Below are 25,566 nucleotides of genomic sequence, written 5' to 3' on the forward strand. Positions count from 1 at the left end.
TCATTCTGTATTCCAAGGCCAAATTTGCCTGTCAAATGCTCTTGACAAGTGCCAATTTGTAGTTGACAATGTACACACAGTGAATGTCCACTAACTAATTACACCTGGCATTGCAGTTATAAAAGAATGTCAGCATGAAACAGATGAAAGGACGGACTGGAGCTTGATCCTGCTTGGTCTCCTGATCATCTACGAGAACTTGGACAGGTTACTTGATCTTCCTGAGCCTTTGTTTCCTCATCTGTAAATGGGGATTATTATAAAATTTTCAGATTCTGCACCCTCCCCCCTCCCCAAAGCATAAGATTTGTGATGGAGAGAACAGAATGTAATCAAAGATAATCTCATGTACTGGGTATAGGGTTGAGTTGGGAGATGGGTGGCTGAGGAGCCACTTTTAACTAAAGGAAATCTACTGGCTTATCCCTTACATGGAACCAACTCTTCAGTCTGGGTGCAGAACGGAGGACAAAGGAGGCAGTTTACTCTAGGACCCCAGAGGAACTCCAGCTTAGGTGGTAAGGACATGAAGATGGTGGTGGGGGAGGGGAGGACCTTAGTATGCACATGGATCACTTGAGACTATTGTTTAAATGCAGATAATGATTCAGTAAAACAGGGTGGAGCCTGAGATTTTGAATTTCTAACAAATTCCCTGGTAATACTAATGCTGCTGATCCCAGGAGCATACTTGCAGTAGCAAGGATATAGAAAATAACCTGTTATGCGATCTCTAACTGGAGTAATGATATGGCAAAACTATTAACCTCGGTAAGTAATATGAGAATTCCTTTGGAGAAGAATACTGTATGTGCTTATAAAAAAAAATACTCTGATAAATTACTGAGTTTGGGGTGAGGGAAAGTGACTCACCAGGACATGTTGAAATAATTATTGATGATCCTAAACTGCCTTCTTAGAAAGTTGTGGGGGGTGGTCCCATGAACTTCAACCCTTTTTTATCTGTACACCAGGATGAGTGTGGCATCTGGGTTTGAGGGCAAAGAGTAATTACTCTGCATAGGAGGACAGGAGTGCTAGAGGGGATAGAGATTGAATGGGAGAACCAGAGAGAGACCCACATTAGAGAAGTGTCTGTATAGTTATAGAAGTTCTTTGCTTGACAGTATACTAATTTTTGTTCTTCCCTTCCAAAGAATCCTTTGGACTTCTCATCAATGCTAATGTGCATATGGTTTCTTTCTTTCTTTGCAGGGGGAGTACATTTGAAGGGGTGGATTAGCTCATAGCAGGGTCACACTAGCTTCAAAGAGCTCTGTTTGGTTCTGCAGCAGCTACTGGATGGTGGGTAGGCAGGGGAAAGGGTGGCACACATCCCATTTTCTATTGTTGAGTAATATGGCTCTGCTGCTGTCAAAATCAGTCATTAAAGCAAAGAGCAATAATGGGTTAGCAACAACACAGAGGCCCGCAATAACAATGGAGATGAAAATAGGATGCTTGGGAAAAGGTTAACAGTGTCTGCAGTGTTTACCTGGAAAGAGCAAAGCCATCATGCTATCAAACTTTATTATCCATAATTATCCATATTCAGTTCAGTTCAGTTGCTCAGTCGTGTCCGACTCTTACGAATTTATTATTATGAATATCCATATTCAGGCCTCCTTTATTTCATAACCTCACAAAATCATAACTCAAGGAAGCAGCACTAGTTTTAAAACATAGAATCTTAACCTGGGATGCAGGAAAGGCCTTAGAGAGGTGTTAGCTTTGAATTTCCTAAAACTATGTGCAAAAATTGTATGTATATACATATCTTTCTAGGGAGAGGCTACCTAGCTTTCAGCAAATTGCATATTGAATGGACATATAAAAATAGTTAAGAATCACTGACTTCAAAAGAAAGCCAGCTAGCAGTCTATGACACTCTTGCCTATGAACATAATGAAAAAATGGGGGGAAAAGGAAACTAGGAATCTTGTCAATAAAAATTAAAAGAATCATGCCAATGTTACACTGTTATACTCTTTAACAATATAAGATCTAGTCAGAGGACGAGACTTTTGCATCTGCTTCAGTTCAGTTCAGTCGCTCAGTCGTGTCCAACTCTTTGCGACCCCATGAAGCTCAGCACACCAGGCCTCCCTGTCTATCACCAACTCCCAGAGCCCACTCAAACCCATGTCCATTGAGTTGTTGATGCCATCCAACCATCTCATCCTCTGTCGTCCCCTTCTTCTCTTGCCCTCAATCTTTCCTAGCATCAGGGTCTTTTCCAATGAGTCAGGTCTTCACATCAGGTGGCCAAAGTGTTGGAGTTTCAGCTTCAACATCAGTCCTTCCAATGAACTCCTTTAGGATGTTCAGGACTGATCTCCTTTAGGATGGACTGGTTGGATCTACTTGCAGTCCAAGGGACTCTCAACAGTCTTCTCCAACACTACAGTTCAAAAGCAACAATTCTTCTGCGCTCAGCTTTCTTTATAGTCCAACTCTCACATCCATACATGACCACTGGAAAAACTGTAGCCTTGACTAGATAGACCTTTGTTGGCAAAGTAATATCTCTGCTTTTTAATATGCTGTCTGGGTTGGTCATAACTTTCCTTCCAAGGAGTTAGTGCCTTTTAATTTCATGGCTGCAATCACCATCTGCAGTGATTTTGGAGCCCAGAATAATAAAGTCTGACACTGTTTCCACTGTTTCCCCATCTATTTCCCATGAAGTGATGGGACCAGATGCCATGATCTTCGTTTTCTGAATGTTGAGCTTTAAGCCAACTATTTCACTCTCCTCTTTCACTTTCATGAAGAGGCTTTTTAGTTCCTCTTCACTTTCTGCCATAAGGATGGTGTCATCTGCATATCTGAAGTTATTGATATTTCTCCTAGCAATCTTGATTCCAGCTTGTGCTTCTTCCAGCCCAGCATTTCTCATGATGTACTCTGCACATAAGTTAAATAAGCAGGGTGACAATATACAGCCTTGTTGTACTTCTTTTCCTATTTGGAACCAGTCTGTTGTTTGATGTTCAGTTTCAACTGTTGCTTCCTGACCTGCATACAGATTTCTCAGGAGGCAGGTCAGGTGGTCTGGTATTCCCATCTCTTTCAGAATTTTCCACAGTTTATTGTGATCCACACAGTCAAAGGCTTTGGTGTAGTCAATAAAGCAGAAATAGATGTTTTTCTGGAACTCTCTTGCTTTTTTGATGATCTAGCAGATGTTGGCAATTTGATCTTTGGTTCCTCTGCCTGACTTCCCTTGGTATTATTCAATAGAAAATAATGGCAAATTAATCTCTATCTCTACAGTAAATAAAAACAATAACAAAAACTTGATGTCAGATTGTAAAAGAACAAATTCAAGTTAGATCAGCAGCTCTGTCCCCCAGGGAATATCTGGCAATGTCTGAGACACTTCTGATTGTCTAAACTAGGGGTGTGCTGCTGGCATCTAGTGAGTAGAGGCCTTGGGGACTACTCATATCCTACAATGCATAGGACAGCCCCGACAACAAGGAATTATCTAGTCCTAAATGTCAATAGTGCAGATGTTGAGAAATCCTGAGTTAGAATAAATAAAAATTCCCTAGCTATGAGGAGTATGAATAACTGAAATAGGTACCTTAGGAACTGTAAAATTTCCTTCCATAAGGTTTTAAGTGATCAAAAACCTCACCCCTAACTCACAAAGCACCTTCATTTTCTGCAGAGGTGAAGGTACAATCTGTGGGGATGAAGCTCACATGAGCAAGACTTGATATTTTTAAATTTCATGTCCTCACAGTTCCCGTGTTTGCAGAATGAATAAATATATTTATTTATTGCAGATGACCTGCTACTAATTTAACTGCCTCTAGAGTCAAATGCTTTTCTCAATAGAAAGGATAATCCTATTTCACCAACTTGAAATTGTAAGGAAATTTAGATAGGAAGACCATCACCTGATCCAGAACTTAGCCAGAGTGGCGGCAAGAGCCTGCTTGGAAGTTGTAGCAACCCCTGGTAAAGTATCCATATAAACTTCTCAAAGGACCAGTTTGGGGTGGAATATGCCTGCAATGTAGGAAACCTGGCTTCGATCCCTGGGTCAGGAAGATTGCCTGGAGAAGGGAATGGCAACACACTCCAGTGTACTTGTCTGAGAAATCCCACGGACAGAGGAACCTGGTGGGCAGTCCATGGGGTCGCAAACAGTCGGACACGACTGAGTGACCAACACTTTCTTTTACTTTCAGCCACTTTCAGAAGGAGACGTGTCACCAGTACCCAGGTGACCCATGGGCTGTGTGGGGATCCTTTCCCTCTGGATAGAGCATCAAAGCTGGGTGAGTAGCATACTTTCCTCAAGCTGCCTTTTGAGCCTGAGGCGTAAGAAGAAAAGCAGATTGAAATCTCTGTAACAGGCGTATGTTCACACCAAAATAGTGAGTGAGTTTGAGGAAATAGGGAGTCATCTCAGCACCTCAACAAAATAATCAAGCTACATCTGCAAGTCACCTTATTTTGGAAGTCATATAAGTAATTATTAGTCAATGAGCATATTTATAGTCTACTTGTAAAACACTGCCTTTTAAGGGAGAAGATGTGATTGGAGTTTAATAAGCTGAGTTATTAGGATTTAAATTCATGGACACATTTTGTAAATTTATGAACATGGTCTGCATAAAACCTTCAACATTAACATTTAGTAGGTTGGAGACATGCAATAGATGCCTATCTTATTCTTAACGAATAATTGTAAAGCATTTTACACTGTTATAGACATTCTACAGAGTCATGATTCTGAATTTTTAAGTTGGCAATTAGTCATCTACTGGATATTCAGTGCAATAATAGTATTTAGTGTGTTTTCCCAAGCCAGTCTGATTAAACAGCTAATTATAGTGCTCGTTATTGTGGTGATGGCCCCCAAGCTTAAAGGTATTCATAATCGACATGGCTATATTTGGCAGTGTTTTGCTATTGCTGTAATACACAGAGAGCTATATGAGTTATAATCTTTGCTTATTAGTGGCGTAAGGAATGAATAGTGTGCTTGCATTAGTCTGTGCTCTGTAAAAACAAATGTAGAGTCAGATATACAAACTCAGGAAAATCAAATGAATGCAGTGGGCTACCTTTTCTGAAAAACTTTGGCATGAGATGCAGAGCTGACCTTTCTAATGGATATGGATCTTTTCTCACATATATTTCATCTGAATTAAAGGTAAGTCTTCTTCCTTCCACCCATTCAGTGGTACATAGTACCATTAAACTAAAGCTTGAAGGATAGAGATTTCCTTTGCTTGTTGTTCAAGAGCAATGACCATAAAGAATTCTTCAGTATTTGAAGAACAAATCCAAAGCCTAACTCCATGTGCCTTGGGAGACTAAAGTCTCTGAGCAACCCCAGATCACTCCGTTAGTCCTTGACATAGGGGCTCCGAAACAACAACAGCAACGATTGAACTGAGCTCTCCTAAAAGAAAGATATGAATGTTCCAAACCTCTCTCAAACCGTTCTGTGCTTTATGTAATCCCTAAGAAGAATCCTGAATTATTAGGGGGAGCAGACCAAAGCAATCACAATAAACTTAGAAATAAATTCAGTCAAAAATAAGTGCAGAGTATGGAAGGGATTTCTTTTTTAATGCAGAGTACTTATCCTGGAATTGGGCCTTAAATGGAACCAGGTTCAGCAAGTCCAAGTTCTAATTCCTTCTGGTTCACCCAAAAGGACCATTTTCTGTTCCAGTTTTGGTTACTCTGTGAGTCGGATGAAAAGTCCAAATTCAGGTGTACTGACCCATGAAGGTCACAGGAAAGATAATGCTTTATTTGGCAGTAAAAAGAGAATCATATTGAAACAGAGCCCCTCATATTTTTAACAGCAACAGGAATGATAAAAAGACTGTTTCCCATTAATTAAGTGATCGGGTTGATCTCTAAAAACAAATTAACATCATGTGCCTCAAGATAATGATGTATCAAGAAGAACACAAGATTACTTCTTTGGTTTTCCTGACAAAAATGAATAACCTGAATCTAATCATGAGGGAACATCAGGTAAATTCAACCCATGAGACATTCTACAAAATAGCTTGTGCTTTTCATAAATATCAAGGCCAAATAACATAAATGAGAGCTAATATTAAAGAAGAATAAAGAAACATGAAAACTAATGCAATGTGTGATACAGAATTAGATCCTAGACTGGGAAAAATCAAAGAGTTATGAAACTGTTTTCAGAAAATTGATGAAAAATTAATATGGAAGGTACTCCATATTCCATATCGTCAGGGAAATGTAAATTAAGACAACAATGAGATGGTGTGTGGATGCTAAGTTGCTTCAGTCGTGTGAGGACTGTACTCTGCCAGGCTCCTTTGTCAATGGAATTCTCCAGGCAAGAGTACTGGAGTGCCCTTCTCCAAGGAACGAAATATTACCACACACCTATTAGAATGGCCAAAATCCAGAACACTGACAACATCAGTGCTGGGGAGTGTGTGGAACAACAGGAACTCTCCTACACTGTTGAGAATACAAGATGGTGTAGCCACTGTGTAAAGCAGATTGGTGGTTTCTTATAAAACTAAACATGCTCTTACCATACAATCCAGTGTTATGCTCCTTTATCTTTACCTAAAAGGGCTAAAAATGTATGTCTACACAAAAACCTGCAAAGTGATGTTTCAGTTCAGTTCAGTTCAGTTCAGTCTTCTCCAACACCAAAACCATCAATTCTTGGGTGCTCAGCCTTCTTCACAGTCCAACTCTCACATCCATACATGACCACAGGAAAAACCATAGCCTTGACTAGACGGACCTTTGTTGGCAAAGTAATGTCTCTGCTTTTAAATATGCTATCTAGGTTGGTTATAACTTTCCTTCCAAGGAGTAAGTGTCTTTTAATTTCATGTTTATAGCTGCTTTATTCATAATTGCCAAAACTTGGAAGCAACCAAGATGTCCTTCAGTAGCTGGAATGGAATATTTTTCAGCGCTAAAAATTAATGAGCTATCAAGTCATGAAAGAACATGGAGGAACTTTAAGTGCATATTACCAAGTGAGAGAAGATAATCTAGAAAGGCTATATACCATATGATTCCAACTATGTGACATTTTGGAAAAGGTAAAACCATGGAGAGAATAAAAAGATTAGTGGTTTCCAGGAGTGGAGGGAAGGAAAGATGAATAGGCAGAACACAGAGGATTTTTCAAGCAGTGAAAATATTCTGTGTGATATTATAATGATGGATATATGTCATTGTATATTTCCCAAACCCACAGAATGTACAGTATGAACCCTAAAGTAATATGGGCTTTGGGTTATTACGATGTGTCAATATAGATTTATTCTTAGTAAAAATGATGTACTGTTCTGGAAGTGATGTTGATAATGGGGAAGTTCATGCATGTGTAGGGGCAGGGGATATATAGGAAATCTTTGTACCTTCCTCTCAATTTTGTTGTAAACCTAAAACTACACTAAAGAAATAAAAGTCTTAAAAAGAATATACATTGTTGATAATAGTATTGTATCAGGTTAAATTTCCTGGTTTTGATAATCACAGTGTGGTTATAAGAGGACACTCTTGTACTTATGAAATACACACTGGATTATTTACTAAAGGGGCGCAGTGTCTCCAAATTTACTCTCAAAAGATTTAGGGAAGGAAAATTACAGATAGAGATATAAGTAGAAATAGAAAAAGATATAAGTAGAAATGTGTCTATACAGAGGGTCATGCATGTATAACAGGGAAAAATTGGAAAATGTAAGCAGAATTTGGTGAATTTATTTAAAAGGTATACAAGAATTCCTTGTACAATTACTACAAAATAAAAAGTTATCTTATAATAAGTGGCTGCCATTTATTGAACATTTACTTCATGGGAAACCATGCTCTAGATGCCATACAAACATTAGCACAGGTAATTCCCACGATGGATTTAGGAGATAGGATGGCCCCATTTTACAGAGGTGGAAACTGAGGCCCAGAGAAGTAAAGTGATTGTTAAGTGACAGAGGTCTGGTCTCATCCTGGGTTGTCCAATGCCAAACCTGGGGTTTTGGCGGCTATACTCTCCTCTCCATTAGAGGTATATTTTTATAATTATGCATGCTAGTTATCACCCAGACCTTTCTAAAGCAAGTTCCTCTGGGATCTCTAAGCTGGCTTTAATACACTCTTCCTCCTTCAGTGCAAAAGCCTATCTCCACACAGCCATGTGCACACATGAGCTCTGGAGTTACTTCTGGGGCCACAGGACAGCCAATCCCTAGGCATATCTCTGGCCTCCTCAGTCATTACCCCATCAGTAAAGCCCCTGACCAGTCATCTTTTGTTGTCCTTATTCTCTTCCTTCTTGGTGCTCGCCTGGGCCCCACACTTCTCTGCAATGCTCAGTGGAACCCCCTCTGATTTCCTTCTTTCTCATTTTTTTAAGTGAAAGTTGGCTCCAACCTGAGATGCTACTGCCTGCTAAACACCACCCCCACAACAGACACACAAAGATGTGCATTGTTCTGTTTATCTTCTGATCATGTTCTTCTTGTGATAGGAATGGCCTTTTCCAATTGTCCAAGTGTTGAATTGTGTCACTCTAAAAGATATGTTCAAGTCCCAACCCCCAGTACCTCAGAATGCCACCTTAGTTGGCAGCTGGGCTGTTGCATTAGTTTAAGAGTAGATGGGGTCATACTGAGGTGGGAAGGGCCCTGAATCCAATCGGTCTGATGTCCTTAGAAGATGATGTGAAGACACAAGAGGAGAGAATACCACAGATGATGGAGGCAGAGACTGGAGTGATGCATCTGTCAGCCAAGAAGTACCAAGGATTGCCAGTGGCAACCAGAAACTGCTGCTGCTGCTGCTAAGTTGCTTCAGTCGTGTCCGACTCTGTGCGACCCCATAGACGGCAGCGCACCAGGCTCCCCCGTCCCTGGGATTCTCCAGGCAATAACACTGGAGTGGGTTGCCATTTCCTTCTCCAATGCATGAAAGTGAAAAGTTAAAGTAAAATCGCTCAGTCGTGTCCGACTCTTAGTGACCCTATGGACTGCAGCCTACCAGGGTCCTCCATCCATGGGATTTTCCAGGCAAGAGTACTGGAGTGGGGTGCCATTGCCTTCTCCGAACCAGAAACTAGGAGAGCAGTATAAAAGACATTCTCTTTCAGAGCCTCTAGAAGGAACCAACCCCACTGACACCTGACTTGTGGACTTCTAGCCTCTAGAACTGTATAAGAATAAATTTCTGTTGTTTTAAGCTACCTAGTCTGTGGTACTTTGTTATGGCAGCCCTAGAAGCCTGCTTCAAACTCCTCCTACATCAATCAGTAAAAATCTCTTCTCTTTTAAGGGTCCTGCCACTAGATTGTACCTCTTCTATGCCTTCTGATCACTGAAAAATACCAGCCTCCCAGCCCCTTTTAACTGGTTCACTGACCCTTTGGCTCCTTTTGTCTCCTTCCTGTTACCTGCTGATATTCCATGTGTTCAAATGACCCTGTAGATGAACTATCCAACACCTGAGCCTCAGTTTTTTAGCCCCAACTCCAGTAAACCCCACTTTACTGGAGTTACCTCCATCTTTGGCTTGGAACCATTCCACATCAGAAATCCTTTGTAACCACTCAGACCAAATCCCAAATCCTTCCCAATATCATGCATTTCCTTTCTTAAAACTCTTGTTCTTCAGACTCCTAGTGTCTCCAGCTTCTTAAATCTCAGCCTCTTATTCCAATCATCCCCTCTCTAGCCTCACTTGTTTCCTTCCTTGACTTGGCCCACATGGTTGATGACCTAACCTACAATTCCATTCAGTCTCTTAATTCTTCTGCAGCCTGGCTGTTTTGCCATAGCTACCAGGCAAAACTCAATCTTGAAATCTGCAATGTAACTTTCCTTCTGTATCCAGATTATCAAGTGATAGGTTGGAGAAAAATCACATCTTCAGGTGGGTTGACTCTACTACAAAGTCAGGGTTAGCCCAGCAGCTCTATTCTTTTTCTTGTCCCCTGTCATCTTCTTTCCCTTTCCCCTCAGGAATGACTGCTGACTTATACTCTTCTCAGGTCCCTCCTTCTCAGCGGAAAAGCTGACTCCTTCATAAACTACAATAGTGAGTCCTATTCAACAATCTAGGGCCCCTTCTATAAACATACCCAAATCCATATGCACTTTCACCTCTCTCTGCCAATCTAAAAGGATAGAGTGGTGGTGGTGGTTTAGTTGCTAAGTTGTGTCTGACTCTTGTGACCCCATGGACAGTAGCCCACCAGGCTCCTCTGTCCATGGAATTTTCCAGGCAAGAATAATGGCACAGGTTGCCATTTCATTGTCCAGGGGATCTTCCCAAACCTGGGATTGAACCCATGTCTCTTGGCATTGCAGGTGGTCTCCTACAATGCAGATTCATTACTGGCTCTACCACCAGGGAAGCCAAAAGGATAGAGTGCTTTCCTCCAAATTGAAGCTTCCTTCTGCTTGTTCTTTTGATCCCAGCCTTTTCATTTACTCTCAGATCCTGATTCTTCTTTCTTATGATGTCAACCCACTGTTATAGTTTCTCTGATCTTATAATCAACCACTTATTTGATTTAGGCTCCACTCTAACTATTGTGCTCTCCTCCCCTTAACAGTTTTTTACTTCTCATTCACTCCTCAACTCACTAAAAGCTGGCTTCTAAATTCTACAATGATTTGCTTGTCAGTATCATTAAGACCTCCATACTTGTAATCAAGGGGTCATTTTAGCCCTATGTTGCTTGTCTTCTGTGCTAAATTTAACATTGTTGGAACATTCTCTCCTTAAATTTTCTCCTTCCTTGTCTTCCATGACAATAGTTGTTTCTATTTTTTTCACCTATATTTCTGCCTTTTTCTCCTTTTCAGTTCTCCCTTCCCAATCTCTACATTTTGGTGTTACCTGGGTTTCCTTGGTCTATTACTTTTCCCTTGGGTCATGGCTTTACCCCATATGTTATTTCCTTAGCACTTCCATGACCCCGTTGAAAATCAAGTCCCTCTCTTATACTACTTTGTAGTGGCTTCACTTTTTTGATGTCTGTTTCCACCACGAAACAGTTAACTCTATGAGGACAAGAACCAAGAATTATTTTGTGCATCTACTGTATACCCAGTGTTAAGCGCAGTGCCTGGCCCATAAGGAATATGACTCCTAGATCCAGCCAGACAAGTACATTCCATGATTTCCAAGTTGATAGCTCCTGTCCTGACTTCTCTCTTGAGTCCCAGATTTATATAGTCAACTGCTTACGAGGCACTTCTGTTTATATATGTTATAGTCATTTTAGACGTTTCTAAAACTAAACTTATTTTCCTTCTTCTAATGTACTTGTTGTCTTCTATTATTTATCTTCAGCCACTCAGACGTAGGAGTCATCTTATGTTCTCATTCATTCTCCTATCTAATCAATCACTTAATCTAATCTATTTTAGTCTAAATCTCTCTCAAAGTTATCCTTCCTTTCCATGTCAGTATCACTGCCCACATGGAGGGCCCACCATCTCTCAGAGAGACTATTCCTCTGTCACCTACCTGGACTCTCTGCCTTTGCATATATGTCTATCTGAGACTGAAGTCATCTAACTTAAATGCAAATCTGAATGTATCACTCTCCTTTAGAAAGCCTTTTCATGGCTTCTCATTGCCTTGTTGTTGTTCAGTTGCTCAGTGGTGTCCAACTCTTTGTGACCCCATGGACTGCAGCACACCAGGCTTCCCTGTCCTTCACCATCTCCCTGAACTTGCTCAGACTCATGTCTACTGAGTCAGTGATGCCATCCAACCATCTCATCCTCTGTTGTCCCCTTCTCCTTCTGCCTTCAATCTTTCCCAGAATCAGGGTCTTTTCTAATGAGTCGGCTCTTTGCATCAGGTGGCCAAAGTATTGGAACTGCGGGGGTGGGGGAAAGCCATTCAAGTTCCATGAAACCATATAAGGTCTTCTGTGATCAGCAGAACCAGTTTTCCCAGTTGCATCTCTCCTTATCTTGGACTTCCTACCCTGATAATACCGAATGTTCACACGCTCATCCGTTTATTCCCACACCTTTATTTCTGCAGGTCTAGTGACCAATGGTGCTCTTCTCTTCATAAAAGTGCATCACACCAAAACTCATCATCACCAACATTATCCTCCTCATTTATGTTTCTCCCTATCTCCACTAAGCAGACTGAGTACCTTGAGAGTTGAGCCATGTCTTGTTTATTTTCATTGCCCCATATTTTACTAGCACCCGGCCTGACACATAATAGTTGCTCAATAAATCTCTGCCCGCCTGACTTGCATGTGCTCGGAACATGAATGTGCTGGGAGCTGGCAGTATGACAGGGTGGTTTTGAAACCATTTTACTGAGGTTCTGAATTATTAACCAAAGAAATTTCTTCCTGGTCCAAAGGAAACAAAGACTTACATAATATCCGATATTTCCTGATGCCAGTTCTTGTGCGTATTAGCCTGTTATGAATGGCCAACTTAGACAAGGAACCATAACTAATCCACTGGGTCAGTAATGTCATCATGAGATGCTTTATTACTTCCCTGATCACCCCATGCTATCCTCACAATTAAAACAAAAATCATATTCTACATTAACTTTCCTTTCTAATCTAAGAGGATAAATATGTGCCCATAGTCACCAGCTAAATAATGAGAAAGAAAGAAAAATGTATTTTTAAAATTTGATCCTATGGATAGTGTACACACACCATTATTTTATTTCTGTCAAATCCCCCAAAGTGGGATTGTTGGATTAAGGAAAACTCCTTCGCTTAACAAACAAACAAAAACAAATTAAGCTCCACTGTTTAGGGACTAAAACAGAAGCAGTGAGCCAGGAAGAACAGTTGATCTTGGAGAGGAAGCAGTGAGCAGTGGCAGGAAGCGAGATGTTAATTCCCTGCCCAAGAATTGAACCTGGGTAGTCTAGATGAAAGCCAGGAATCCTAGCCACCAGACCAGCAAGGGATGGAGACTAGAAGCTATTTTTCCCTGGATCTTTGTCCCCATTAAAAAATGCATTTCTCCTGGAGGCAGAAACTGTAAATGCAGGTACAGAGTTTATTATTAGAGACAGCGGAGAACAAGTGATAGAGCTCACAGAGAAACAGTTTGTTTGGTTAGGATAGAAGCAAGGTAGAGATGCATACTGGGAGAAAAGCTTGTGAGCTTCCCTCCTACTGAGTAGGAGTAAAGAGGCAGTTAAATCATTTATATAGAGCAGATTTCTTCCAGGTCTTTGTTTACCTCTAGCCAAATATCTGGTTTCTTTTCCCAGACCTAACCCACCCTAGGACCCTCCCCAACATGCATGTGCATCTTTTTCCCGAGATGGATTCAGCCCAGGGGCCTATGGGATCACATAGGGGCATCACTTCTTATGGGGTGGTGCCCCCTCCTTTTGACCCCCAAGCAGCCTTTCTGTACATGTGAAATGTCTCCCTTGTCCCAAGGATGGGAAATATATGACCTTCTGATCTCAAGGTTCAGCCCCTCTCTGTTCCTGCCATGACTGTTATCTTAAGGTATCCGCAGGAGACAAAGCTTGGCTATTTAGGCTATTTCAGTTGTTACTTGCATTTCAAAGAGCAAATAGGGTACTGGTTCTAAATATCTAACCTAGAACCCACCTACCCTCTGTTTCAGGAAATGCAAACAGGAGGCTAGTTTTAAGTGTCTGGTCTGAAACCCATCTTTTTCTTGCCCTCAAAAATATAAACCTGGAGGCCAGTTGTAAATATCTAACCTGAGGCCCATCTGTTTCCTGCCTCTCAGTGACCTGAAGAAGTTATTTCACTCTAGCCAGAGACTTATCTGTATTCTTATTTCTACTTGTCCCTATGAGCCCCAGGAGAATTGACTCAGAGAGTGGGGCTGCTTTGAGGTGATTCCCCTGATGAAGACAACAGAAATAAATGATTAATTCATCTAGAAGCAAAAGCGTATAAACAGTGTGTCCTTCCTGCTTTTAGCTTCAATCCTTTGAAAGGATGTTGCATCTGGGATGGGGTGATCTAGGTAGTAAAAGAAAACATTAAAGTCCAGGACCAGATAAAACAAACAAAACAAAACAGAAACTGTGTCCTCCCATTAGAATCTTAGGTTCTGGGCTGCACTGAGAGATAACTGGCTTCAATGCCCCTTTCCTAAGAGGGACCACAAACCCCAGCTAAGACATGTAGGAGGCAAGTTACCTAGAGGGCCTAAGGCGATTCACCTTTTGTAAGAATAATGATAGCCTCCAGGTATTGGAATGTGTGTTTCCTGAGGCTAAGTGCTTTACTGAATCTCTTGACAAGGCAATCCTCTTTCTGATTTTTCTGTCCTAATGGAGAAGAAGAAAATGCAATAATTTTTCAAATTTCAAATAAACATTTACATAACTGCTGGAAAACGTGAATACCCCATCGTACTCTGCCCTACTCAACACACACACACCTCCTAGACTTTTATCAGGAACAAACCTAACAATAAGGAACAAACTCTTTGAGTACAGTCCCATTGTCTCAGGTGACCCAGGTAGAGTGATTTTTCAGTTAATGTGGAAAGTCTTTAATGAAGTGACTTTTGAAAAGCAAACTGAAGGAAGAAAGTTCTTCCTTCCGGAGATAACCTTGTCTAGTCTATATAATCAGTGTGTTCTCTTGTTGATGTAGCTTTAACCCTGCTTCTTTTGAATTAGTAACACTAGACCTCTGTCCAGGCCTGATTTTCATTAAAGGCTTTCCACATTAACTGGAAGGAAGAACTTTCTTCCTTCGGTTTGCTTTTAGGGAACATCAAAAGGCAATCTGGAGGCAGATCTGTGAGAGGTGAGGCACCCTCAGCGAATGTCCCTTCACAGGAGAATGCACCCTATAGAAGGATTTTACAGAAGGGTATCAGAGAAATCCTTCATTGGCATCTAGCTGAAACCAGAGGTTTGCAGAATATTCCAGGCTCAACAGCTGGCTGGCACTCAACAGCTGGACTCTACATCCTGGCAGGAATTGTAGGGAGTGATAGAAAGGGGAAGAGGAGATACGGAAGAGTGGGGCCTAAATAGAAGAGGAGATGACTAGAAGATAAGGAAACAGAGGAAGGTTAGGAAGGTAAGAAGCCTTCGTGGGGATTCTAACAGTTCTCAAACATGGATGACTTACTCCTCTTCTGAGAATTAAATAGAATCTTAGCTTTTTTTTTTTTTTAATGCCACAATTTCTGTATCTGCCCTTAACTCTCTACTTCTTTGGGTTGTACATGAATCTTTCAGGAAAAGAATGGTTGAAATCTTTTCCCAGCAGAGTTCAGGGAAAGTAAGAAAGTAGGAGAGGTAGGCGTGCTACATCTGGTGGCACCTATTCTGTCCCAGGACAGATGGATTGCTGGGTAGGGAAGGGCCACAACCAGCCTGAGGGAGAGTAAGGTGATTTCCCTGTCTCATTTGACTGCTGCCCCACCCTCTCAAAAGGGTCACAGGCTCCTAGCAGTTTCAGACTTTTACTTAATATACACAAACTCTGTCAGGGATTTGAACCTTCACAAAATTTACTTATGCTGTTTACTGTATATAATATGAATTACTGCATCCTACACAAATTATGGGGGCTTTCCTGGTGGCTCAGTTGTAAAGAATCTGCCTGCAATGCAGGAGACGTGGAGACATAGTTTCAATCCCTGGGTTGGGAAGGTTCCCTGGAGGAGGAAATGGCAACATGCTCCAGTATTCTTGTATTCTTGCCTGGAGAAACCGCATGGACAGAGGATCCTGGTGGGCTGTAGTCCATGGGGTCGCAAAGAGTAGGACACCACTGAGCATGCACGCATGTGTATTATGAAGTGTTGCACTCAATACATAGTATGAATTATTGCATACTTCGGCCTCATCTGCTGCTTCTCTCCTGCAAAATTTTATTCTCCACAATTTGGAATGTCTTACAGTTCTTCAAACCCACCATGATCTTTCAGGCATCTATACTTGTATAGGGTCTCCTCCGCCTGCTGCTGCTGCTGCTGCTAAGTCGCTTCAGTCATGTCCAACTCCATGCGACCCCATAGATGGCAGCCCACCAGGCTCCGCCGTCCCTGGGATTCTCCAGGCAAGAACACTGGAGTGGGTTGCCATTTCCTTCTCCAATGCATGAAAGTGAAAAGTGAAAGTGAAGTCGCTTAGTCGTGTCCGACTCTTTGCGACCCCATGGACTGCAGCCTACCAGGCTCCTCTGTCCATGGGATTTTCCAGGCAAAAGTACTGGAGTGGGGTGCCATTGCCTTCTCCGCTCCTCTGCCTGAAATGTTTCTTTTCCCCTCTTCTGGAAAATGTATTTATCCAGGTTTGTGCTCATTGCAGCATGTAATATGTATTCAGGAAATGTTTATGAAATGAAGGAATGAATGACTCCTTCATCCCCATAGAGTTAACCACTCCCTTCTCTGTACTATCTCAGAACTTTCTGTACCTGTCAGTAGTTTCACTTACGCCACATTGCATATTTATGTATTTTTCAACCACAAATTTGTTTTTGTCACCACCATATTGAATTTATTATTCCATTGACGCTATTACAGCTGAAGATGCTTGTGGTGACATGGTACAAAATTTTTTGCCTTCTAGTTTCAAGGAGAATGTGTAACCACTTGTTCCTTCCTCCCGTCTAGGAGAAAATCGACAACAGGCCACTTACTCAAATAAACCTCAATGTGTTTATTTAAAATTTCTTGGGGTGGGAGAATTTGAGTTTCCCTCTGAAGAAATGAGAAACAAAAAGTGTTGAGTGTCTGCAGGGGTTAATAGTCAGCCGCCTGTTGCTCTGGCTAAGCCATGAGAAAATCACCATGGGAAAAGAATAAAAGCAAAATAATAGCAATACAGCATAACCCACATAAAAGTACCTCGGGTTGATCAGTTGGGGTTTTCATCCCCTGCTAAGCTAAGGGGAAACATAGTGTGGACCTTGGAACGCCAGGTTAGCGCAAGTTCAGAACGCTGCTTATGCACACACTAAGATGTTTTCTCAAGGCATATGCAGGTTTATGCGGAGAAGGCAGTGGCAACCCACTCCAGTACTCTTGCCTGGAAAATCCCATGGACGGAGGAGCCTGGTAGTCTGCAGTGCATGGGGTCGCTAAGAGTTGGATATGACTGAGCGACTTCACTTTCCATGCACTGAAGGAAATGGCAACCCACTCCAGTGTTCTTGCGTGGAGAATCCCAGGGATGGGGGAGCCTGGTGGGCTGCCGTCTATGGGGTCACACAGAGTTGGACACGACTGAAGCAACTTAGCAACAGCAGCAGCAGCATGCAGGTTTATGACCTCCAGCTAGGTGATAGCCCTTGTACAAGAAAATAATAAAGATAGTTTAAAGTAATCAATAAAATGGGAGATGTGATCAGGGACACTAACACAACAGATACTTTCTGCTTGCCAAGACACTAAATAAAATTGATGCGGCTCCAAGAAACAGCGCTCTTGACCCAAGAGGTCTTGAGTCCCCTGATCTATCTTTAAAACTTTAATTCTGTCTCTAGTTTCTTTTTCCCAAACTGTGCGGCGACCACTTTCGATCCCTACCTACTGTGCTGGCTGCAGTAGGTGTCACCTCCTTTCTTCCACCTCCACCGGCTAAATAAGTACTTTCTGCAAAGGCATTTCTGTTGCTCTGAAATCTTGAACCAGATACAGAAAGAAATGGCATCAAATGTTCATGATGAGCGGGCTTCCCAGGTGGCTCAGTGGTAAAGAATCCTCCTCGCCAATGGAGGATTCCTGGGTCAGGAAGATTCCCTGGAGTAGGATGTTGGCAACCCATTCCAATATTCTTGCCTGGAGAATTCCATGGACAGAGGAGCCTGGTGGGCTACAGTCCATGTGGTGGCAAAGAGTCAGACATGACTAAGTTTCTAAGCACACTAGCTTGTGCATTTATGATGAGGATGGTACCAAGTGGGCCCCAGAAACCCTGCAGGCAGGGGATCTCAGGTCTGGACAGTCTTGTAAGGGGTCGTGAGGAGATCCCAGGGCTTGAGGCTGTGCCCTGGGATCATCTGTCCTGGAAGTTGTCTGGGGCTGGAATGCCTTCCTTCAGGCCTTTGTGCCTGCACGTCTCCCCCACGACCTGCTGGGGCAGCTGGTGTGGTCAGAGGGGTCTGCGGGCAGGATCTGGAGGTACCAGGAAGGGGAAGGCTTAGCTGCCTGCGTGGGTCCTGAGGTTGGCGGTGAAGCCAAAGGACTTGTCGATGTGACTTCTCATCAAACGGGGGTACCGGCCACCTGGGACTCCTCGAAGACGTGGCCCCGCTTCCTGTGCAGGACAGTTGGATGCCACTAGGCCCTGTAGCGGACACCACATCTCAACAGGTGAATGGGCTCCACGGCCCGGGGCAGGCAGTCAGCACGCAGCGTTGAGGCAGCACCGGGTATGGGAAGCCCTGTATGGATCTGTGCACAGCGTCAGACTGGGGAAGTGGAAGCAAACGCCCCGCGAGTGCTCCTCACAGCTCCACCTCTTGATAGCCGGCTGCCATGCTGTCCTGATGGATGTCACTGAGGTAGTGCTGGGTGACTTGTGCTCGAGAGCCCAAAGTACCAGGGGTCTCAGCACTGTCTCGCTCACACTTTTCGACAGATTGAGACCTGCTACTTGGGCTCCTGAAGGACAGACACCTCTTGTCAGTGTCCTTGGCTATGGAGTTGGGGAAGAGCTGCCTTTTTCATACAGCCGGCTCTGCTTGTTGGGAGCTTTGGACGGGCACAGCACGGAGGGACTCCTCGCTGACGGTCTCGCAGTGCTACACGACCGGCTAGGATGTCCTGGTGGAAATGCCAGTGTGGTTCTTCTCTCCGTCCTTCAGGCAGATCAATGGGTGCAGCTCATCACCCCATTGATGAAACGATCCCCTGATTCCTCAGTGGTGAGTTGCACCATACGGACTGGCTTAGCCGCCCTCTTCAGCCCCTCCACTGGCTTGGGCAGGTCAGCTAGTTCTTGGCTTCTGTGGGAACTCTTAACAATGGGGTTCACGCTGAACTTTATCACCTGCATGTTATAAGCATGCTCAAAGATGCTGATGGTTCCTGTCTTCACCAGGAACTGGCCCATACCCATCAGGCCTACAGTGTTCCCCCAGGGCACGTCCCTGATGGACTTTACATAATGCTAGACAGATTCCTGATGGCCGGTGGCTTGATGGCTCTCTTAGTGTCTCAGCTGATGCCCGGCCTTGAAAAATACACAGCCTGGATCATAGTCAGCAGAAGTCTTCCCAGTGGGGAGAACACTCCGTGGTCTAAGGTAGGAAGAAAAGTTAAACTGTGGGCTTGAAAAAGACCTGAGTACAGCACGGGGATTGAATGGCACTTGCAAAGGGCTGTCACATCACAGGGCAGAGGGATAATGTCATTGTGGTTTTGCGGTTTAGATCTAGACTAATGATTGGTGACTAAAAGGAAATAATTTTCAGTTCAGAATTCAAATGAATTTTCTAATTCTTAGAGTAGTCTAAAGGTGAAATACCTAGAAAGATACTTTATTGTCTTTAAAGGTAAATAAATAAAGATTAAGTGTTCTTTGTGGGATGACTCACATATTTGATGAGGATTTAATTTAAGGACTTTTTGGCGTTTCCCAACATGACATCCTTTGGTTCACTTGTGTTGTTTTCGTAAAAACACTGGTCATTTACTCATTGTAGCACAGTGAGGGATTCCTCATTTATGTGTGCAATGGAAAGAGCATGGTTTGTGGACATAGACCTGGGTTTGAAACCCTCATTTGTCATTATTTTAGTATACTGTTTGAGAGAACTCAAGTAAATTTCCAACCCTCAATTTCTTTATTTTAAAAGTGGGGGTGCTACAATATTTACCTCCTAAGATTGTTGTGAATATGAAGCATGTGACAGAGTACCTCACAGTATGCTCTAGAAGCATTTGTTATTAATATTAATGGTATTGTTGTGATTATTATTGTTAGACTTCTTAAAATTTTGATTGACTAATTCTAAGATTCTATCTTAAAAACTATTCATGGGCACACACAAAGATTTAGCCAGAAAAATGTTTATTATAGCCCTATAATATATATTTATATAAGTAATTTATTATTATAATGGGATAACGCTAATACTTTTTAGTGACCAATTTTTTTTTTTCTGAGAATGGTGATTATGAGGAGAGTTTATTTTTATTATCTTTCTCTTTTTTTCCTCCCTTAATCTTCTGTGTATATATGTTTTTATAGTAAAGAAATTAATCATAATAAAGCATTAAAGAAGAAGTCAGTTCCTCTTCCTTAATGATTGGTCTCTGAGTGGGGAGGCAGGGAAGATGCCAGTATCAGATGAGAATACAGGTGGATAATCTTAAAGTTTCTCTGTACCCTGAAGCATTTTATGCAGTCAATGAATAATACAGATTAAAAGTTTGTTGGGTTGTCTGGACTGGCTTGGACTTTTGGAAATCTCTGAAATTTTTATTTGCAGAGGGAAGCTGAGGAAAAGTAAGAACAGGAAATGTGAGGTTGCAGAAACAGTCCTGCTATCAAATTCACTATTAATTCACCAGGAACAATAAACCGTCCCTGTTGTGTGTCAGGAGATTTTTATTTATTTAGAAATTTGAAACACACTTTAAAATTTCTCATTCTGTGATCATTTTGCAATCATTTTTCTAAGAGGTTGAGGCATCTGCTCTTGGTTTCTGGCCCTCTGCAGGGCAACATTGTGAAACTGAAGCAGCTGAATGTTGCCAGGTGACTTGAAATTGTGTCAGTGACATTTATAACCTAACATTGTGCAACAGCATTTCAATTGAGGCTTTGGTTCCCAATTTGGATATCAAGGAATAGAAAGTCTTTTATTTAATATGCATTAGACACCAGAGTTGTGTCATGGAGCATGGTGGGGTGGGTAGGATGCACAAGTCTACAGCTATTAACCAACTGATGTTAGAAATTTCTCAAAAACAAAAGCAGTCATTACCTATACTTTGGATGTACAGGGAGATGGTAGGTGGCAATTTAGGTCCTAAAGTAAGGCAATGAGTGTCATCTTGCTGTCAAGGAAGAAAGATAGAGTGGCTGGTTTTTAAAATCTGTTTATTTATTTGTCCAAGAAAACAGGAAAGAACAAAATAGAGAGAGCAGAATGAATTTCAGTGCTATTGGCCGTGGGTAATAGTCCTTATTTAAGGACAAAAAGCTGAGATCGACAACTTAGAAAATTAACTTTGACCTTCATGTAGAGTCTCCAGAAAGTTCTTTTCCACTGATGGTGGTGTTGTTGTTCAGTCGCTAAGTTGTGTCTGACTCCCTCTGACTCCATGGACTGCAGTGCACCAGGCTTCCCTGTCCTCCAGTATCTCCATGGAGTCGGTGATGCTATCTAACCATCTCATTCACTGCCACCCTCTTCTCCTTTTGCCTTCAATCTTTCCTAGCATCAGAGGCTTTTCCAATGAGTCAGCTCTTTGCATTAGATGATCAGAGTATTTGAGCTTCAGCTTTAGTATCAGTCCTTCCAAGGAATATTCAGGGTTTGTTTCCTTTAGGATTGACTGGTTTGATCTCCTGGCTGTCCAAGGGATTCCCAAGAGTCTTCTCCAGCACCACAGTTTGAAGGCATCAGTTCTTTGGCACTCAGCCTTCTTTATGGTCCAACTCTCACATTCATACATGACTACTGGAAAAACCATGGCTTTGACTATACAGACCAGTGAGGGTGAGTCCTGGCTGCATGAAGAATACTCCCCCCAAAGCTTCCCCATCTTTTTTTTTTTTCCTGACAGCATCACTGTTTTCTAAAAATAGGCCCCCAAGACTGAAACACAAAGATCATCGAAGTCCAGCAACCAAGGTTCATTGCAAGTGTGGTCCCCACAATGTAGGTGAGATCAAAACTTGTAAACACGACTGACACAATCTCTGAACAGAATGCTGGGAAGTAAGTACTTAGTGGGGAACAGATGGGACTAGCTTGATGCCCTGTAAGTGAAATGACTGATAGGCAGCCAAGAATGCAAACACTCCTCCAGGGGATCATTGTAAAATGTGAATAGAGTCTAACTGTTCACCGGGGAAATGGAAGTAGTTCAGTAGATATTTAGGGGAATAAGTCTTAAAGGAGAGGAATCTAGGGGTATTTAGGGAGTCTCTAGGACCACTTAGGCTCCAAAATCACTGTGGACAGTGACTGCAACCTTGAAATTAAAAGACACTTGCTCCTTGGAAGGAAAGTTATGACAAACTTAGTGTATTAAAGAGCAGAGCCGTCACTTTGCTGTCAAAAGTCGATATAGTCAAAGCTATGGTTTTTCCAGTAGTCATGTATGGATGTGAGATTTGAACCATAAAGAAGGCTGAGTGCCAAAGAATTGATGTTTTTGAATTGTGGTGCTGGAGAAGACTCTTGAGAGTCTGTTGGACTGCAAAGAGATCAAACTGTTGCTGAAAGAGGGACCGCTTCAGAGCTTGAAAGTGGGCTCATGTCTAACACTCAGAAATGAATTGTCTGAGGAGACACATGTGCAGACAAAGCAATATATTTTATTGGGAAGGGGCACCTGGGCGGAGAGCAGGAGGGTAAGGGAACCCAGGAGAACTGCTCTTCCACATGACTCGCAGTCTCAGGTTTTATGGTGATGGGATTAGTTTCTGGATTGTCTTTGGCCAGTCCTCTGACTCAGAGTCCTTCCTGGTGGAGCACGCATTGCTCATGAGAAGAATTCTGGGAGTGGTTGGACACCTGGTGTCACCTTTTGACCTTTCCTGAACTCTACCGGTTGGTGGTGGCTTATTAGTTCCATGTTCCTTACCAGGACCTCCTATCATAAAACAACTCATGCAAATGGTTACTGTGGTGCTTGGTCAGGGCAGGTGGCTTCAGTCAGTGTGTTTTCCCTGACAAAACCAGTCAATCCTAGAGTAAATCAACTTTGAATATTCACTGGAAGGACTGATACTAAAGCCAAAGCTCCAATGCTTTGGCCAAATGATGTGAAGAGTCAACTCGTTGAAAAAGACCCTGATCTGGGGAAGATTGAGAGTCAGAGAAGGGGGCAACAGAGGATGAGATGGTTGGATGGCATCATGAACTCAACGTTTGAGCAAACTCTGGAGATAGTGAAGGACAGGGAAGCCTGGCATGCTGCAGTCCATGGAGCTGCATTGGACATGACTTAGTGACTGAACGACAGCAGCTAGGAGCACTCGGCTAAAACAGGATAAACAGGGGCCCACTTCTATAACTGGAGAGCCATTTACCATTCAGTACTTCCCTCTTCATCGAAACTTAAGACTCTGAACACAGTAATTTTGTGGTCAGTCAATATGAAGAAAGGACAGATTATCCAGGATATCTACTTTTTTGGAGAAAAATGCTCAAATGGAGAAAATCAAGGCCTGATGTTACCTGAGATGGGTTATAATGGATCTTTGAAGGCCCCTTTTAGATACATAAATCCAGAATTATTTTCAGCCATTTTAATGGGTTATTAATGCAACTAGACAATTGGAATTCAGAAATGTTAAAATATAGCCAGATCTGAGCTTGTATGGAAACTGCTTTTGGAAAACATGCAGTACTCAACCTGTTAGTAATTAAGGTTAATTTCTAAACAGCTTCTGCTAAAGTAAGCATTCTATATCACCTTAAAAATAACATAATAAATAGCTCATGATAAACCTAGATTGGTTTGTTCATCCAGGAATCAGGAATAATTTAAGTCAACAATGTGAGAATAGACCTAAAAAGAAAATTAAACTTGCAAATAACAACTTCAGATGTTATAAAACAAAAGGTGAGTAAAAACACAGTCTGTTTGGAGTTTAGTTTTTCTCACAAGCTCATTAAGCATATATTTCCTAAGCTTGCTCTTTGGAATGCTAATGCCAAGAAACTAACACAAGGAAATCTCAGGCCTCTGGCCGAGGAGAGGCTTGGTAGTGGTTTAGTCGCTAAGTTGTGTCCAACTCTCGCCCCCCAAGGACTGTAGCCCGCCAGGCTCCCCTGTCCATGGGATTTTCCAGGCAAGAATATTGGAGTAGTTTGCTATTTCCTTCTCCAGGGTATTTTCCCGACCCAGGGACTGAACCTAGGTCTCCTGCACTGCAGGCAGATTCTTTACCGACTTTAAGGAGAGGCTTACTTCTGCTCTTTTTGGTTCTCACTTACTATTCACGTGAAGCCTAGCAGCTTCAGGATATGCCATCGTTTCTTTTCAGAGAACTCAGTTTATTTGCCCTGTTGAGATTTTGTTTCTGTTTTCTTGGCTAGGTTTCTACATTTCTCTCTTAGGAAAGAAAACTGATGGAAAGACGGATGCAAGTATGGAATCACTGAGTCTAGGGAAGGTCAGAGTTTGCTACTTGAGATTCTTTTCATTGGGCCAGAAATATTAATTGGGAACTAGTGACACCACCTGGTCTTCTTGGGAATCTTCACTTAGTTCACTGAAAAAAATGGGCAAATTTTTATTGCCTCTGCTTAAATTGTGTTGGAAGAAGGCAATGACAACCCACTCCAGTACTCTTGCCTGGAAAATCCCATGGATGGAGGAGCCTGGTAGGCTGCAGTCCATGGGGTCGCGAAGAGTCGGACACGACTGAGCGACTTCACTTTCACTTTTCACTTTCATGCATTGGAGAAGGAAATGGCAACCCACCCCAGTGTTCTTGCCTGGAGAATCCCAGGGACGGGGGAGCCTGGTGGGCTGCTGTCTATGGGGTCGCGCAGAGTCGGACATGACTAAAGTGACTTAGCAACAGCAAATTGTGTTGGGCTTCCCTGGTGGCTCAGATGGTAAAGAATCTTCAGAATGCTGAAGACCTTGGTTCTATCCCTGGGTTGGGAAGATCCCCTGGGGAAGGGAATGGCTATCCACTCCAGGATTCTTGCCTGAAGAATTCCATGGACAGAGGAGCCTGGTGAGCTACAGTCCATGTGATCATGAAGAGTCAGAAATGACTGAGTGACTAATAAGCACACACACACACACACACACATGCGCATGCACACACACACAGTGTTAGGCACAGTAAAAGCTATGGAATATTTTATATGCCTTTTCTACCCCATCTTTCCCACTCCTTACTCCAGGTATTCTTATTTAGGAGGTTAGGAGTGAGAGTGGGATACTGGTATCTGGATATATTTTTCTGAGAATTCTGTTAATAGAATGATTCAGGGGAAGACTCTTGATAGTTTACCTGGAGAAATACTCTAGAAATGAGAGAACAAAAGAACTAAAAGAATTCAGAGTAAGTTCAAAGCTAGCTAGGGTAATCAGAAAGGTTTCAATAAGGAGGAGATTCTTGTAGAACTGTGTAAAAAATCAGAGGATAAAAAATAATAATAATAAAGTAATATGATCCCGGAGATATTCCAGGGCAGGGGAAGGTATTTTATATCTCTTATATATGTTATTAAATAATAACCTAATTCTCCAACTTAATAACAGTTTCTATTCTGGATTCTTTATTTCAAAATATTTATTTATTTATTTGACTATGTTGAGTCTTAGTTGCGGCACATGGGATCTTCATTGCATCATGTGGGATCTTTCATTGAGGTACACAGACTCTCTAGTTCTGGCACATGGACTTGGCTGT

General features: G+C 42.2%; 1 protein-coding gene across 2 annotated transcripts in view; it reads left to right on the plus strand.

Annotated features, from left to right (window-relative positions):
* GLIS3 (GLIS family zinc finger 3) overlaps nt 1–25,566 on the plus strand; it is a 695,814-nt gene that overhangs the window by 63,902 nt on the left and 606,346 nt on the right. For both annotated transcript variants that reach the window (XM_070794225.1, XM_070794226.1), the window contains one exon: nt 4,203–4,292. The gene's annotated coding sequence lies outside the window, so the exon portion shown is untranslated. The remainder of the gene's footprint in view (nt 1–4,202; nt 4,293–25,566) is intronic.

Source organism: Bos indicus, chromosome 8, assembly GCF_029378745.1.
Source record: "Bos indicus isolate NIAB-ARS_2022 breed Sahiwal x Tharparkar chromosome 8, NIAB-ARS_B.indTharparkar_mat_pri_1.0, whole genome shotgun sequence".
NCBI lineage: Eukaryota > Metazoa > Chordata > Mammalia > Artiodactyla > Bovidae > Bos > Bos indicus.